The following is a 16,917-nucleotide window of genomic DNA, read 5'->3' on the forward strand; positions in this document are numbered from 1 at the left end:
CGTTTTTTTTTTTTTTTCTTAGAAGGAACGTTTTGCAGGCTAAGCCTTTGGTTCCTTAATTCTCGCTTTAAAAAGATGTCATGTTTTCTGGCTCCAGATTTATTACAATCCATCTTTGTTCTACCTGTTTCTTGGTTACTAGGTCTCTTTATCACCAGCACCTGCAGTGTTATATTTGCTGGAGCCCCCAAGGGGCCTTCCTGGAAAAGCCAGTGTTACAGAATTGCCAAGTTACTGAGGAACCGATTTAAAATGAGCCCTCTGCATCCCTCCTAGAACTTCCGGGACAGTTACAGGTGCCTTCGTAGGACACACTTGAATTATTCCGAAGGACTTACATCATATTCACAGATATTCTTTTACTGAAAAATTTTATGAATACGATGGTTCATTATGAATATTTAGACAAATTTAAATTTTTTATTTTTAAGGCTCCATCTGGGTGAAAAACCCCGAGGGGCGGGCAGGAAACAACTTGGTTGTTCTAGTTTACTCATGTAGCCAGCAGACGCTTTTACTTAGCTTAGGAACGATGTTTGGCAGTGAATGGGATTAGACAGAAACTCCAGTAGGTCCTTTGATGCTATAGATTTCCCATTAGCTGAATACACTAGTTTGCTAGAAGTAGCATTAAAAAAGTGTCATCGTCTGAAGGAGTTAAAGCCAACGTATACTGTATACTTGCTGGTGCCATTATTTTCTGCTTGTCTGTCTGTTAGTCTTAGTTCTGTTTTCCTGTTGTTCAGACAAGCTGGCACTTTATTAACCCCTTGAGCACAGAAAATCTTTTCTTGAACTGTGTAAGTTGAATCTTATCAATGGGACTGGGTTATAAAGGATTTACTCGTACAGAAAAGGTTAAAGAAGATTGCTTCAAACCCCTTTATTGAAAGATGTTGTCTGTAACTTGAATTCATTCAAGTGGCATTAGCAAAAACAGTGAACTAAAAAGCACGCAGAGAGCGCATACCTTCATTGCCATTATTAAAAAAGATCCTGAGCCGTGGAGATATTGAGTGGAATACATTGGATCCGGATACCCCCCCCCAAATTGAATCAATTGTTCCTTGACCCATGGCTCACTCTTCCACAAAATTTTATTGAAATTCATTGAGAACCTTTGGAAATATTGTGCGGAATATATAGGATCCGGATCCGGATCTGCCCCAAAATATAATCAGTTCTTTGTTGGCCCATGGCAAATCCGTCCACAAAATTTCATTGAAATTCATTGAGAACTTCTGAAGATATCGTGTGGACAGACAAACAAACACACAGACACACGTGAATACATAACCTCCTCCAACTTCGTTGGCGGAGGTAATAAAACGTCAGTGTAGTGAAGAATTCAAATTTTACACAGTGGTGATCGAACTTTGGTATTTGAATCAGGTTACAGCCAAACAGTTATATTCTTGGTAAGGTATTTGAAACTTTAATTAATAAGCATATTGTTAAACATCTTGAATCCAACAACTTAATTAGTGATAGACAATACGGTTTTCGCCACGAAAGATCCACCATTGACATACTCAATCTCTTAACTCATACCATCCATCAATCAATTGATCTTTTTGGAGAAACTCACGCAGTAGCTCTTGATATCTCTAAAGCTTTCGACAGAGTATGGCACTGTTCCCTGCTGTCCAAACTCTCTTCCTATGGACTAACGTCTTTTGTTCCTTTGATTTCTTCTTATCTTAGTGACAGGAAAATAAGAGTAAAAGTAGATGATATATATTCGAATTTCCACTCAGTTAACGCCGGCGTGCCGCAGGGATCAGTTCTGGCGCCAACCCTATTTCTGGTTCATATTAATGATCTCTTATCTGTCACTCACAATCCCATTCACTCATATGCAGATGACTCAACACCACATAGTTCATTCACACTCAGACATCCATTTACAAAGTCTAATATCTCTACCTCTCAACTCAGTACAGCCATCTCCATAAATCAAGATCTAGCTACAATCAGTGAATGGGGACAAAATAACCTTGTCTCTTTTAATGCTAGTAAAACTAAATATATACAGTTTACTAATAGACAGATATTGCCAGATTCGTACATTACCTTCAGTGCTACTAATATTCCCATCTCCAAAGTATTGAAATTCCACGGGGTTAAACGCAGTAGCATTTAATTTATCAATAACAAGAATTATTAAAGAGAACGTAATTTCTGGGTTATTAAAACCGCTTGAACAATTAACAGCAGTCTCAAGTTTTCCTCTGCCTTTAACTAGGGATAACTGTGATAAAAGTAGAGAGCGCAACTGCTCTGGGGGAAAATATTTCCCACAGTTTTGGGGTCGGTGGAAAATGATACGCTGTATCATGTAATATGACCTTTAGCCAAGAGTTCCCTCCATAGTTCTCGAGAACCCTGTGCTGCGGCCCTTCTAGGTCGTGCCTCTTGACCCGTTTGATCTTCACCATCCCCTGGATTCGGAGTGGCTGCTAACTCAAGGGGTACCAGTTTATCAATAGTTTTTAAGCTGGTATGTCCCCTACATTATATTTTTACGAATCTCAGTACCCCCTCAGAATCTGGATGTGTGGAGATCACCTTAGCTAATGGCCACTGGGATCTTGGCTGTTCGGTCTTCACTAAGACCATATCTCCTATGTTAATAACTGATTTATTCCTGGCAGCCTGAGCTCCATAAAACCTCTCGCGTAAGCTCAAAAGATACTCATCGCTCCAATGTCTATTCCAAGTATCCAACACCCTTTTCAGACGTTGATATCTCTCCTGAAGATGTTGTTCTAAATCATTATTTTCTATGTTAGGATCATCAACTTCTTCCTGGATATCCACACACGGCATCGGATGGAGCTTCCTGCCATATAACATATGAGCCGGTGTTAAGGCCTCTAGTGAGTCGCTAGTGTCATCTTGATAAGTCAAGGGTCTATTATTAATCCTGGTTTCAATTTCAGTTATCACTGTTCTTAAATCTTCTCTCGTGATCTTAGTTCTATGTAAGGTTTTCCTCAGGCAGTTCTTGACAATACCAATCATTCATTCAGTAAATCCATTTTGCCATGGAGCTCTTGGAGCTGTGAACTGCCAAATACAATGTCGGATTCCCAGCGCTGACTTAACCTTTGGGTCGTTCATTAGGTTCAACAGCACTTCTAGCAGCAAATCTGCGAAAGACATTGAGGAATGTCACTGAGCTTAGGTCTTCTGCTAATTCTAGATGGACTGCCTTTTTGTAGGCACAAGTAAATAAACAAATGTAAACTTTATGGGGAGTTTCCTCACCCGTAACAGTTATAGCCCCTGTGTAGTCCACTCCTGTTATATGGAAGGGCCGACTTATGCTCACCCTTTCCTTCGGTAGGGCTGGTGGTCCTGGGTAGTTATAAGGTCGCTGCTCATGCCTCCTACAGATGATGCAGTTTTGAGACATTTTTTAATAGCCTATCTACCCTTAGGAATCCAGTACCTTTCCCGAATTTGAGCTAAGGTCTGCAGTACACCTCCATGGAGAGTGGAATCATGGGCTTCTTTTATAATAAGTTGTACAAAGCATCCGCTCTTGGGTAATAAAATGGGATGTTTGGTTTGGATGGGCAAGTCAGCCTTTACCAATCGGCCTCGACATCTTATTAGACCCTTTCCGTCCAAGAACAAGCCTAAATTCTTCATCAGCTTATTCCCTTTCCCAGTGTCTTGGCCTAAAAGTTTATATATTTCCCCGTAAGAATTTCTTTGTACTCTTTTCAGCCAGTATTCTAGGGGATCTATTTCTGAAATCCCACCTTCTTATTCAAAAATTCAACAACCAATTTAGTAGTATTTAGAAGTTGTCTTATCGATGAGAATCGGCTGATGTCAATTACTTCTGGCTCAGGTACTATAGGATCCAAGTTCACTACACTAATCTCAGCAATATTGTACTGTTTCTGTTCAGGCCAATCCTTAGTGAGTAACAATTTAGGACCCTTATACCACAAATTATCTTTGATCAATCTCCTTACGGTCGGACCTCTCGAGAGCAGATCAGCTGGATTTTGTTTGGAGGACACATGCATGAAATTAAATTTGGAAGTCAGCTCTTTAATAGTCTTCACTCTGTTACGGACGAAAGGAATTTTACAATCTTCCCTTCCTATCCAGTAAAGACAAATCTCACTGTCAGTCCATATGTCAATATCCTCAAACTGAGTATCAAGAGTAGTGGTTATATACCTGGCCAATTTCGTTCCTACTTCTGTGGAAGCCAATTCCATTTGAGGTAGGGTTCTTCCTTTAATTGGCGCAACTCTGGCCTTGGACATAATAATCTTACTATCCTCTCCTGTTGCGCAATAAGCTACTGCTCCATAGGTCCTTTGAGAAGCATCACAAAATATTTGTAAGTGCGACTTCTCATTACTGTTTATTTTCCTGGGAATACATATGCTTGATGTGGTTTCAAACTCCTTTCTAATCTGTTCCCATTGTTCCACATATGTCTCACCTAATTCAGTGTCCCAGTCTATCTTTTCTCGCCAAGCCTCCTGTACTAAACATTTGCTCCTAATAACTATAGGACTGACCAACCCTAATGGGTCAAATAGCTTGGAAACCTGACTTAAAAAGGACCTCTTTGTGAGAATGACATCAGAGAACTTAATTGGTTTCAGACTTATTACATCAGCTGTTGTATCCCAGTTAAGACCTAACACATTTTGAATTTTGGGAATGTCAGAATCTGGATAGTCCTCTTGTATTTTATTCCTCAAAAGCGGTGAATTTGTATTCCAGCTTTGTAACGGCAAATTTGCCTTCCCACATTCGGAATTGGCTACTTCATAAGCCTTCAAAGCTTCCGACTCTGTATCAGCAATACCTTGCAAATTATCCACATAAAAAGCCTGCCCTATTTCTGGGCATTTTGCATTTTGAAAATGATGCTTTAAAGTGTTGCAAAGTAGGAAAGGACTAGCACAAGAGCCAAAGAGCACCGATCGGAAACAGTAAGTTTTCAATGGACTATCCTCATTTTGAGGATCATGAGGCCAGAGGAATTTTGTAAATTTCCTATCCTCCTCTCTCAGTCCTATTCTGAGAAAAGCCTTACTAATGTCTGCTGTGTAAGCATAAGGTTTCTCTCTAAATCTTCGTAACACATTCCCTAACTTCCCTGTTAGTGTAGGTCCGGAGTATAGGCAATCGTTCAAGCTAGCTGATCCCTTGGACGCTTTACTACTACAGTTGAATACTATCCTTATGGGAGTAGTTACTGAATCCTTGCATTCAGCATGATGTGGTAAGTAGTGTCCTTCTTTGTAGTTAACAGGGTATTCTACCTCTTCTATATATTTATTCTTCAATTGATCCTTTATAATATTATCATATATGGTTAAATGTTCTAGTTTATCTCTCAACTTTCTTAGAAGAGAATTTAACTGAGCTTTAGCTGCTTGGTAATTTGTTGGCAACTCTGAATAATTTAGTTTCCATGGTAATCCTACCCAATACTGTCCATCCTTAAATTCCACAGACTGATTATACAAGTCCAATGTTATTTTATCTTCAGGGGTTGGTTCCTCAGTGTGTATACCTACACTGTCTACGTTCCACAATTTGTGTACAGGTTCAATATTTTCATCCAGCAAGTCATTTATCTGAGTAGGTTCTAATTCTGCACCTATTCTAGCTACCATCAATGACTGTGTGAGGGTAAAAAGACTGAGTCTACTAGTTTGGCCTCTCCTTTAACTTGTTTTGGAAAAGGCAACTGACCCATAATAAGGTTACCTCCTGGACTCTTGAACAACTGTACCTTATTCCTTTTCAAAGTCCTATGTAGGAATCTTCCACAATAATCAGAACCAACTATCATTTTTATGGGACCCACTGTATCTGATCCCACATTCCGTTTAGCCAACTTTATCCCTGAGCTTTGTAGATGATCAGAGGTTTCCTTCAATCCTTTTATGTATATATTTGTCTCCATATTATCAAGCACAGCTGCTGTTATACGGCATTTATATCTGCCTAATTGTATTACAGGTCTAACTAAATCAAAAGACTGAGCCTTCCTAGTTGTCAAGAATCCTGTAATGGCTAGATTTACCTTGCCGATAACTGGTAACTTTAATTTCTTCACAATGTCTGCAGAAATGAAAGTTTTCTGAGCACCCTTATCAAACAGGGAACATACTAATTGGTTTCTATTCTCAAACAATACTTTCACATCTGCTGTTGGTACTGCAGCTGGCATTACTAATGGAGCATTCCCTTTTGCAATTGTCATATTGACGCTTGCAGGTTTAGGAACCTCAATTTACATCCTAGGGCATAAAGCACTATGATGATCTTTTTTGCATTTCAAGCAATGATTTAATTTAGTCTTACAGTCCGCGGCAGTATGTTCGGAGTTCATACAGATTATACAACACCCCAGTTCCTGAAGCTTTCCTACTCTAGAAGCATATTCAGGATACCGTTGACAAGATGCACTGGAATGTTGCTCACCACAAAATACACAAACTTTCCTGTCTTTTACCATGGAAGGTTTTACTTCCTTAATATCCTCAGCATGTCTACTCCTTGGCTTTAATACTTTATCCTCAGCCTTTAAGGTGCTAAGGAAAGTACCTATCTCTTCTTTAGGTACATACTTAGTCTTCTCTGACTTAACTTTCCCAACCAGTTGGTTAGTGGGTTTTTTTCTTTACTTCAGTCTTCTGTTTGACCTCAGTAGTGTTTAATGTTCCTTGCAAATGTTTACAGAGTTGCATCAAGCCTTCCTCAATCTCTTCACAGGAGAAATTATCCTTCTGGTACCTACCATACAAAGCATCCTTGGTTTTCGGTGGTAGCTTTAAGGACACAATTCTTGAAAGCACCCAATCTGATGTCTTAATATCTTCGTAAGTACCTAAGGCCTTTAAATTACAACTTGTTGCAATTCTAAATTTTTGCAAGGAATCAAAATCGTGCCTAGGCGTGGGTAATTCTATTAGAACCTTCAGTAATTGATTTATAACTTGCTCCCTGTCTTCGCAGTTTTGTCTAAGGATGGTCAAAGCCACCTCATAAATATTTTCTTCTACTGGTAATTCTTTTATCAGTTGATATGGTGTTCCTTTGACCTGTCCTAACAAATACGTAAGTTTGCTGACTTTAGGGAGATCTGTTCTATCGTGTACCAAATATTTGAACTGATCCCAAAAGGATTTCCAGTTCTGCTCCCCATCAAACTCCGGAAGCGTTATTTGTGGTAACACAGCTCTACTCTGCTGTGCCACAACTTGTGTTTCCGCGGCAGTGTCAGCTAATTTTGACTCTAGTGTCTTTACTACAGTTAAGTATTCTTCTAATTTGCTTTCAAACTTCGTAGTTTCTGACTCTAAGAGTTCCTTATTCTCAGCCTTTACTATAGCCGCTTCTAAAGTTATGTAACTCTCTTCGTACTTATTCCATCGATCTTTCAGGATATTTAGGAGACTATTTATTTTCTCCTTGGACAGAGGTATTTGGTCCAACGACTGGTTACAATCATTTATGGCTCTAGTTACCCATCCTGCCTTACTACTAGATCTTTGCAATAAAGAAACAGACATGTTGACGGAGTTCTAATTTAATAATTTAATTATGAATTCCAACCACAAATTTACCTCAACTTAGTAATGATCTGATTATTTTAAATTTTGTAGAGGGTAGGGATTAAGTCCTCATTGTGCAAATTATCCCCCTGGGTTATTAAACCTCTAAGGTTGCATTTATCCCCCCTCCCAATTTCGAAATATTCATTACAACTCAGCTAATTACTCATTTAATTTTGAGGAGTGTAGGGATTAGGTCTATAATTTCAACCTATCCCCTAGGGTTATTAAACCTCTCGGGTTCTATTTCATCCCCACACTCAATTGCCAAAACACCCATATTCCCCGAGCTCAGAGTTAATTACCTCAATACTCCATAGGCCCACCCATAGCTTGTACAGCATAGAACTCTCCTTTCTTATGTTCTACATAATTTATAAATTTCTGCAGAACCGCTTCCCTACCATGACGGTTCCAATGAATACCATCAGCTTTCAACATTGCTTGGAAGGGCTTGGCATTAAAATGTATGAAATCCCTTCTCTTCCTAATCCGTTGCAACTTTCGGTTTACATCTCTGCTAATTAATTTATATGTTCCATAACAAACTGGAGAGCCATATGGCAGGTTCTTTGGGTCGAGGAGAGTTATGGCTACTGAGGATTTACAAGAGCCCTCTGTGGCTCCTACCACTGCTAAAATATTCTCCACTACTTCATTGACCTCCACGTTCTCATGGATATCATTTCCTCCAAGGAACAGGACCGTACGGTCATGCTCCCAGTCTAGTACGGCATTCAGCCTATCATCTTCAGAGAAAGTGCTTGCCTTTCCTCCCGGAGCTCTATAGACACGTATGTCCACGTCTTCCACTTCAACCGAACGTGGTAGTAAACTGTGTCCCACAAAAGCAACTTTAAACACATTCAGCGCCTCGGCACACATCGGCTCTCCTCACTCGGTTGGGGAACCAAAAATGTGAAAAATGTTTAATAGGTCGGGTAAAAAATGTTTAATAGGTCGGGTAAACAAATCGGGGCCCTCTTTCTAGGCACCAAAATGTGAAAAATATTTAATGTATACAAGTCGGTATCCCTGCCGGGGCATCGCTATGCAAGAAATTTCTGGTAAACAACTCGTAGGTCGTTACTCTTCCATAGAGTTGTCTAAGTAAATCAAACAAGTCTCATTGAGTTAGGTGAAACGTAACTTAACCTTAACTCACCTACAATAACTATTTCTCTTTTATATCATAGCTAATCCCCCCTTGAATTGGCCAATTCGTAAAGGTTACTTAGCTAGTGAAGAGGGAGTGATCGTTAACCGATGACGATGGGCTGCTTAGTGTAATTGCTTGAGCAATCAAGCGCCCTTTAGGTGCTTATGTACAACAGTGCTAGCTTGAGTAAGACTAGGAACAGAGTGCTAACTCCACAAGGTCTGCGAGCAGAGTGCTTGTGTGGCAGGATCTACCTCCCTCATAGAATGGTAGGTTGCCAACTATTAATTAATTACAGTACTTAATACAGTTAGATTACATCATAATATGTATAGGGTGAATCTAACAAATTAATCTTAGTTTTACTTGAACTAAAGTTAAACCAAGTGTTCCCTTAAACTGTATAAATATCTTAATTCCACATCTGCTTACACGAGAATCTTTCCCTACTCGCCACGTCATCTAAAGCGCAGACGCAGTTTAGGTCAGTGGAAAATACCACATAATTACATGTATTTACAATGTATAGTTGTCCACGGGGGTTAAACGCAGTAGCATTTAATTTATCAATAACAAGAATTATTAAAGAGAATGTAATTTCTGGGTTATTAAAACTGCTTGAACAATTAACAACGGTCTCAAGTTTTCCTCTGCCTTTAACCAGGGATAACTATGATAAAAGTAGAGAGCGCAACTGCTCTGGGGGAAAATATTTCCCACAGACATCCAGTTGATTTCGACTTCTCATTTTGACAGAAACAAGCGCTGAAAACACTGACTCACAAAGGTATGTAGCAGCAAACTGAATCAGAGCACCCATATCTTGCGTTGCCAGACGAGAGTAGGCTTGTGTCAATGAACACCAAAATTCAATATTCTTTGTTTTTTATTTATTTATTTAATTTTGGCAGCTAATGATGCCAAATGGCATCATGCAATATTGCTAAATTGTTCTCAATTATTCTGACCTTCATGGACTCCCTGAAGCTCATCCATGGACCCCTTGGGGGTCCATGGACCCCAGGTTAAGAACCCCTGCTTTAGAGGCTAGTCAGGACACACACACACACACACACACACACACACACACACACACACACACACACACACACCAAGGAGAACAGCTGTACGCCGACAGCACTCCATACCGAGCCAGCACGGCCAGTGGCATTACCTAAATTAGTATCTTTATATGAGTCAAGCTCTGTACCAGGTTAGACTAATACAGAATGTAAAAAATCAAAAGAAAGAAGAGATTTGTTGTGGAATAGATACAGAAGACACAATAGTGAAAGGGCATATAATAATTACAAACAGGCAAGAAACGATTATACAAGAATAAGGAGGGAAGCCCAAAAACAGTTTGAGGAGGATAAAATAAATAAAAGTAGCGATCAACCGAAGCTATTTTACAGCTACATCAGAAGCAAAGCCAAAGTAAAAGATATAATACAATCCATTACGGACGAGGGAATCACCTATACACAAGAGAAAGATATTTGTGAAGCACTAAATAAGAATTTCCAATCAGTTTTTACAGAAGAAAAAAATTTTGAGAGGGACTATGTGGAACATGAATGTCCACACATACTACCAGATATACAAATATCAGAAAAAGTAATACAGGAGGAGTTAAGTAAATTAGACAGAGGAAAAGAAAATGATCCTGATGAAATTTCATGTTGGGTGCTATGAGAATGTGCAAAGGAGTTAAGTAAACCATTTTTTTTAATATTCAAGAAATCCTTGAGTCAAGGTAAACTACCTGAAATTTGGAAGAAAGCAAATATTGTCCCCATATTCAAGAAAGGGAATAGACAAAATCCACTCAACTACCGACCAGTATCACTGACCAGTGTTGTAAGCAAGGTATTAGAAAAGCTTATAAGAAAAGCTTGGGTAAATCATCTAGAAGAACACAGTATGATAACAGAAAGACAGTTTGGTTTCAGAAAAGGAAAATCATGTGTTACTAATCTGTTGAGCTACTATGACAGAGTAACAGACACAATACAGGAAAGAGAAGGATGGGTGGACAATATCTATTTAGATTTCAAGAAAGCATTTGACATAGTACCACACCAAAGACTTATATGGAAACTGTACCATCAAGAAGGAATTCGAGGCAAACTGTTTTGTTGGATGCAGGATTTTCTCATAAAAAGAGAAATGAGAACAGTACTAAGGGGAAACCACTCATCATGGAAAGAAGTGACTAGTGGAGTATCACAGGGTTCAGTGCTGGCACCAATCATGTTTTTAGTGTATATAAATGATATAAACACTAACACTGGAAATAAAAGCTATCTAAATATGTTTGCAGATGATACAAAAATACAAAGGAGAATTACTAACACAGACTCTTGTCAAGAGCTACAAGAAGAATTAAATAAACTTCATGAATGGAGTAATACATGGCAAATGGAATTCAATGTGGACAAGTGTCATGTAATCAAGTTTGGTAAAAGTGGAAAAAGACCTGATTGGGATTATACGTTAGGAAATAAAACCCTACACACATCAGAAAGAGAGAAGGACCTAGGTGTGATTATCAATAACAGACTATCTCCGGCTGACCACATCAGTGAGAAGGTACGGAACATGTATACACTGCTTGCAAATATGAGAATAGCATTCACATACATAAATGAAGACATGCTAAGAAGGATAATAACATCATTCATTAGACCAACCCTGGAGTATGCATCAGTAGTCTGGAGTCCTCATCTCAAGAAACACATAGACAAGATTGAAAAGTTCAAAGGGCCGCTACAAGATGGATACCAAGCTAAAGGGATCTAAGCTACGAAGAAAGACTAAATAAACTGAATCTACCAACACTACAGGAGGGAAGGAAAAGAGGTGACATGATAATACTATATAAATGCATATCAGGGAAGGAGAAAATAGACATAAATGATTACTTAACATATGGGGAAGCATCAGCATGAGGACACTGCAAAAAACTGCAAAAGAAGAGAGGTGATAAAGACGTAAGGAAATTCAGTTTCCCAAACAGAGCAACTGATCCATGGAATGCACTACTGAATGAAATAGTGTGTGCCAAAACAATTCACAAATTTAAGGATATGTACGATAAATATGGTTTAATTAAGACACGGAACAGTACGAGCTTGACTCATTCCTGGAAAGATACAATTAGGTAAGAACACATACAAGAAATTCTTAGAGTCACTAGCTAGCTAACTTGTGAATGTACCAGGACATTTTAGCGAGCTATTATCTGGTGTACAGTTATGTCGATGTGTCGGTGTGACTTGAACATCACCCTATCATTCATATCCATGCCATACCAATATCCACATACTGTTCTTATATTCCACGGTCCACATCAGCCATGTACTTTATCAGTACACCCATTTCCCGATGTGGTTTACATTTGTCTTGGCATATTCAGTTTACTTTAGGGTCCGCTCTGATGTTCCATTTTCCCTCACACTCGGTAAATGTAGGATGCTTTATGTCATCAACTTCTCTAACTTCTGTTCACAACTTCGCCATTACCACAGCGTTTTAGAAAAAAAAAAATGTTTACCAGAGGATACACAGCTATATGGCGAGTACACTGATATATATTTCATGTTGTTTTGCGGGAGCTGAGTTTTGGGGAGATAGCCGCACAGGCAAAGGGTCCCTTTCAACTAAATACCGCAGCCAACGGGTTAAGGGTAAATGCAAATAAAACAAAAGTGATGATATCTAGGGTTGGTGGCAGTACTGTCAAAGAGGAGGGAAAGTGGCCATGTGCAGTTTGCCACAAGGGTGTGGGAAGTAATTTCATCTTGTGTGGTGTTTGTGATAAATGGATGCACATGAGATAAATGGATGCACATGAGATGCAGTGGTATCACAGGCAGACTGGGAGATAATGCTGATTTTATGCGTACGTCGTGTTGGGGAGAGTAGGTGGAGATTGTCAGACGTGAAAGGATTGAACTTGCTGGTGAATCTCTTGAGTGTGTGGAAGAGCTTTGTTGTTTGGAAGACATGTTGTGTGCTGGAGATGGGGCTGGAGCTAGCTCTGTGGCTAGGGTGAGAAGTGGTTGGAAAAAGTTCAGGGAGCTGTTGCCTCTCATGACATTGAGAGGACTCTCCCTACGTGCTAAGGGGTATTTGTAAGCTGCATGTGTTAGGAGTGTATTGCTGTATGGTAGTGAGACCTGGACAGTAAAGGAGGAGGATATTTGCCAGCTCAGACATACAGAAATGACAATGACTAGATGGATGTGTAGTGTGTCCCTGCATGCAAGGTCTGGGGGAGCTGGGTTTACTAGGAAAGAGTTGAGAGGTAGGATGGGACTGGAGTGTATTGATGTTGTGAGAAGGAGAGGTAGACTGAGGTGGTTTGGACATGTGGAGAGGATGGGGGATGATAATTGGGTGAGAAGTGTTAATATTGGGGGTGGGGTTATGAGGGGTAGACCGAGAAAGACATGGGACGAGGTCATTGTGACCTCAGGTTTCAAGGACTGAACTGGAAGGCTGCAATGGATCGCGCAGAATGAAGAGCTGCCATTAGGTGACCAAGGCCAACGCATGCAAGCATGTTGGAGCCTTTAAAAAGCGAAACGAAACGAAACGAGACCATTTTAAAATGGCACTGGCACTGACTGCGGATTTTCGTGAGACCGTTTTAAAACGGCATTGGCACAGGGCGGGTTAAACCTACCAACATTACAAGAGAGAGAAGGAAAAGTGGAGACATGATTATGCTATATTAATGCACCACAAGAAAACAGAAAATAAATAAGAGCATATAACCTATGTGGAAGCAACAAGTGGACACTGAAAAAAAAATGCATAAAAAAGAGAGGTGATAAATGCCTCAAGAAATTCAGCTTCACAAATAGAGCAATGTATCACCGGAACGAACTACTGAATGAAATAGTGTGAGCCAACAATTTATAAATTTATGGATATGCTTGATAAAAATGGTTCAATACATGGTACATCACGAGCTTAAATCATTCCTATAAAGATACAGTTAGGTAAGAACACATATACACACACACACACACACACACACACACACACACACACACACACACACACATTTTATTATATATATATAAATATAAATATATTTAACCCGTCACGTCTCGAGCTATTTCGCACCTCTGACACCCCCCAATCCCGTGATATTTTCGAAAAAAATTTTTTTGGCTAAAACCTCCGCTTTTGGTGAGAAACATCGAAAATTCATAGAGAAACGCTCACCTGAGGTTTAAAATACTCGATCCAGGTACGAGTACCTCCTTACCTGACTGGGTTTTCTAACAGGCTGGCACCAAAGAAAATGAGTTTTATGCGAGGGTAACTATTTCACACCACTCATAAACAGTTTTTATTTATTTACTTGGTACGAATGTATGTGTAGTACAAGAGTATATTGGTTTTCAAACAGTAATATAGGCATTATAAGCATTGTTTCACTCACTAACTCATCACCATACCTGACCTTCTTTTGCCACATTACCTGATCATTATTTCTGACTGTTTCTTCCTCTAATGCTATGTAAACTTTGTCCTACACATTGTCATCGATTGGGGAATCACTCTGGCCCTGAATGTCTTTACTGGCCAGGTCACTGGTAACAGGTGAATTGCCGAGACAATGGCGTGAGGGGGGGAGGGGGGAGGTTATGCGGTGTAAGGCATTGTCCCTGCTTGGCATCTTGAAGAGGAATAGAGGAAGGTGTCCCGTGTATACGTATGAAAAATCACCCCCGAAAATTGAAAATTGTGCAAATTAGGGACCTTGCAATTGCACAACATACCAGTACGTCGCCGGGACTGGCAAATGCAAAATGTTGCAACGTACCCATACGTCGACGGGACAGGGCGGGTTAAAGGTGAATGTAGGGAGGAGTAAAGTGATGGTCTTTGAGAGAGGTGAAGTCAGTGAATGTAAAGTGAGGTTGGATGGTGAGGAATTGGAAAATGTGAGTACGTTTAAGTACTTGGGTAGTGTGATGAGTAAGGATGGAAGTTTGGAGGGTGTGGTGCTTGAAAGGGTACAGCAGGGAAGTAAGGTTGCTGGTTCCTTGAAAGCAGTGATAAGAAACAGGGAAGTGAGCATGGAAGTGAAAAGTTACTACTGACAGTATTGTGATACCAACTCTAACGTATGGAAGTGAAGCTTGGAAATTATTGGAAGGACACAAGTTGAGAGTGAGAGCAGTGGAAATGAGTTATTTAAGAGGAGCCTGTGGAGTCACATGGAGAGACAGGCTGACGAATGAGAATATAAAGGAACGTTGTTGTTTTTTTTTTTTTTTTTAATGCGAGGAAGAAGGAACCAAAGGCCATGAGCCCGCAGTAACAGTTCCCTCCAAGAGAAAAACAAAATACAATATAGAGCCAAATTCAAGATCCGATCATTTTGAGATGCCTGGACACACTGCGTTTGAAAGACTGGAGATCATAGGCAGCAGGAAATACAGACAGAGGGAGACAGTTCCAGAGTTGACCTGTTGCATAAATGAAAGACTGGGAGTAACGGTTAATTCTTGCATTAGAGAGTTGGACAGAAAAAGGATGAGAGTCTGCTGCCAGATGGGTGCTATGCGCCCGTCGTAGAGGTGGAGAAATGCAAGCAGACAGTTCAGAGGAGCAGTGACCATTAAAGTACCGATAGAAAAGAGATAAAGATGCAACAGTGCGGCGAAGAGACAGAGGTTGAAGGGAGTCAGTAAGAGGAGGAGAGTTAATGAGACGAAAAGCCTTTGACTCCACCTTATTGAGAAGAGCTGTATGAGGGGAGCCTCCCCACACATGAGAGTTGTACTCCACACAGGGGCGGATAAAACCCCTGTATAGAGTCAACAATTGCGCAGGGGTAAAGAGAAGAGCGGAGTCGGCTTAGCACACCCAATCTCTTGGAAGCAGATTTTACAAGAGATGTAATATGATCTTTCCAAGATAAGTCCCGAGTAAATGAAACCCCAAGCATGTTCAAGGATGATGTAGGATTAAGCTGAATATTATTAAACATTAGTGGGTATACCTGTGGAAGATTTTGTCGGGTTGAAAGGTGTAAGAACTGAGTCTTAGATGTGGATGTGGATGTGATAGGAAGCGTTAGGAGGAATACACTGAGATGGTTTGGCCACGTGGAGAGGATGGAGGGTGAGAGACTGACAAAGAGAGTGTATGTGAGTGAGGTGGAGGGGGGGAGAGGGAGGGGGAGGCCGAGGATGAGATGGAGGGATAGGGTGGAGAGGTATATGAGTGAGGGGTGTGTGAGTTGGGAGCAGCGCAGTGAAATGGTGAGGGACAGGGCGACGTGGAGGCGATTTGTTTGTGGCCACCCCGAACGGGATTGAGGCTTCTGGCAATAGATAGATAAATAGATATATCCGCTAATGCCAATACACCAGTCCAGTATGAGACAGCCCTAGCATGTATTCAATATGGACTGTGGGTGACAGCTCCGAAGTGGTGACATGTAGAGGCGTATGGTATGTAGGAGGACTGCTGGGCCTTGATAGCAGGCTATATATATATATATATATATATATATATATATATATATATATATATATATGTGTGTGTGTGTGTGTGTGTGTGTGTGTGTGTGTGTGTGTGTGAGAGGTGGGGGCGCCCATCATCACTCACTCAATGTAAGGATGCCTTATGTTCTCTACACTGAGTGACAAGCCAAATGGATCACTACGCTGGGTGGTAACGATATTACAGGGGTCTTTGGCCGGGTTAGTGTTCCCCAGATTCCCCTATCTAAAATCACAATCATGGCAAACGTTTTGAAGAGCCTCGGAGGGCCCAATACCGGTCCAGGGCCCCAACCAAATAGGCAGATTTGCATGGCCATGTGGAATGTGAGAGGTGTGAATGTGGAAAGCAAGAGGGTGGAAGTGGTGAATGTGTTCAATAGTGCAAGGTATGTTGTGATGGCATTGTGTGAAACAAAGATGAAACGGTGTGTATGGAGGAGTGGGAGGGTGTGAAATGTGAAAGATTGGGCATGAATGGGCGACGAAGATACAAGGAAGGAGTTGCTTTGTTGTTAAATGAGGTGTGGCAGAGTGAAATGATTGATTACAAATGTGTCAGCTCGAGATGTATGTATGTCAAGTTCAAGTCTGAGAAGGTGAAAGTGGGCGTGATTGT

Source organism: Coenobita brevimanus, chromosome 47 (assembly GCF_032717465.1).
Source record: "Coenobita brevimanus isolate Jiangsu-jjx chromosome 47, ASM3271746v2, whole genome shotgun sequence".
In the NCBI taxonomy this organism is placed as follows: domain Eukaryota; kingdom Metazoa; phylum Arthropoda; class Malacostraca; order Decapoda; family Coenobitidae; genus Coenobita; species Coenobita brevimanus.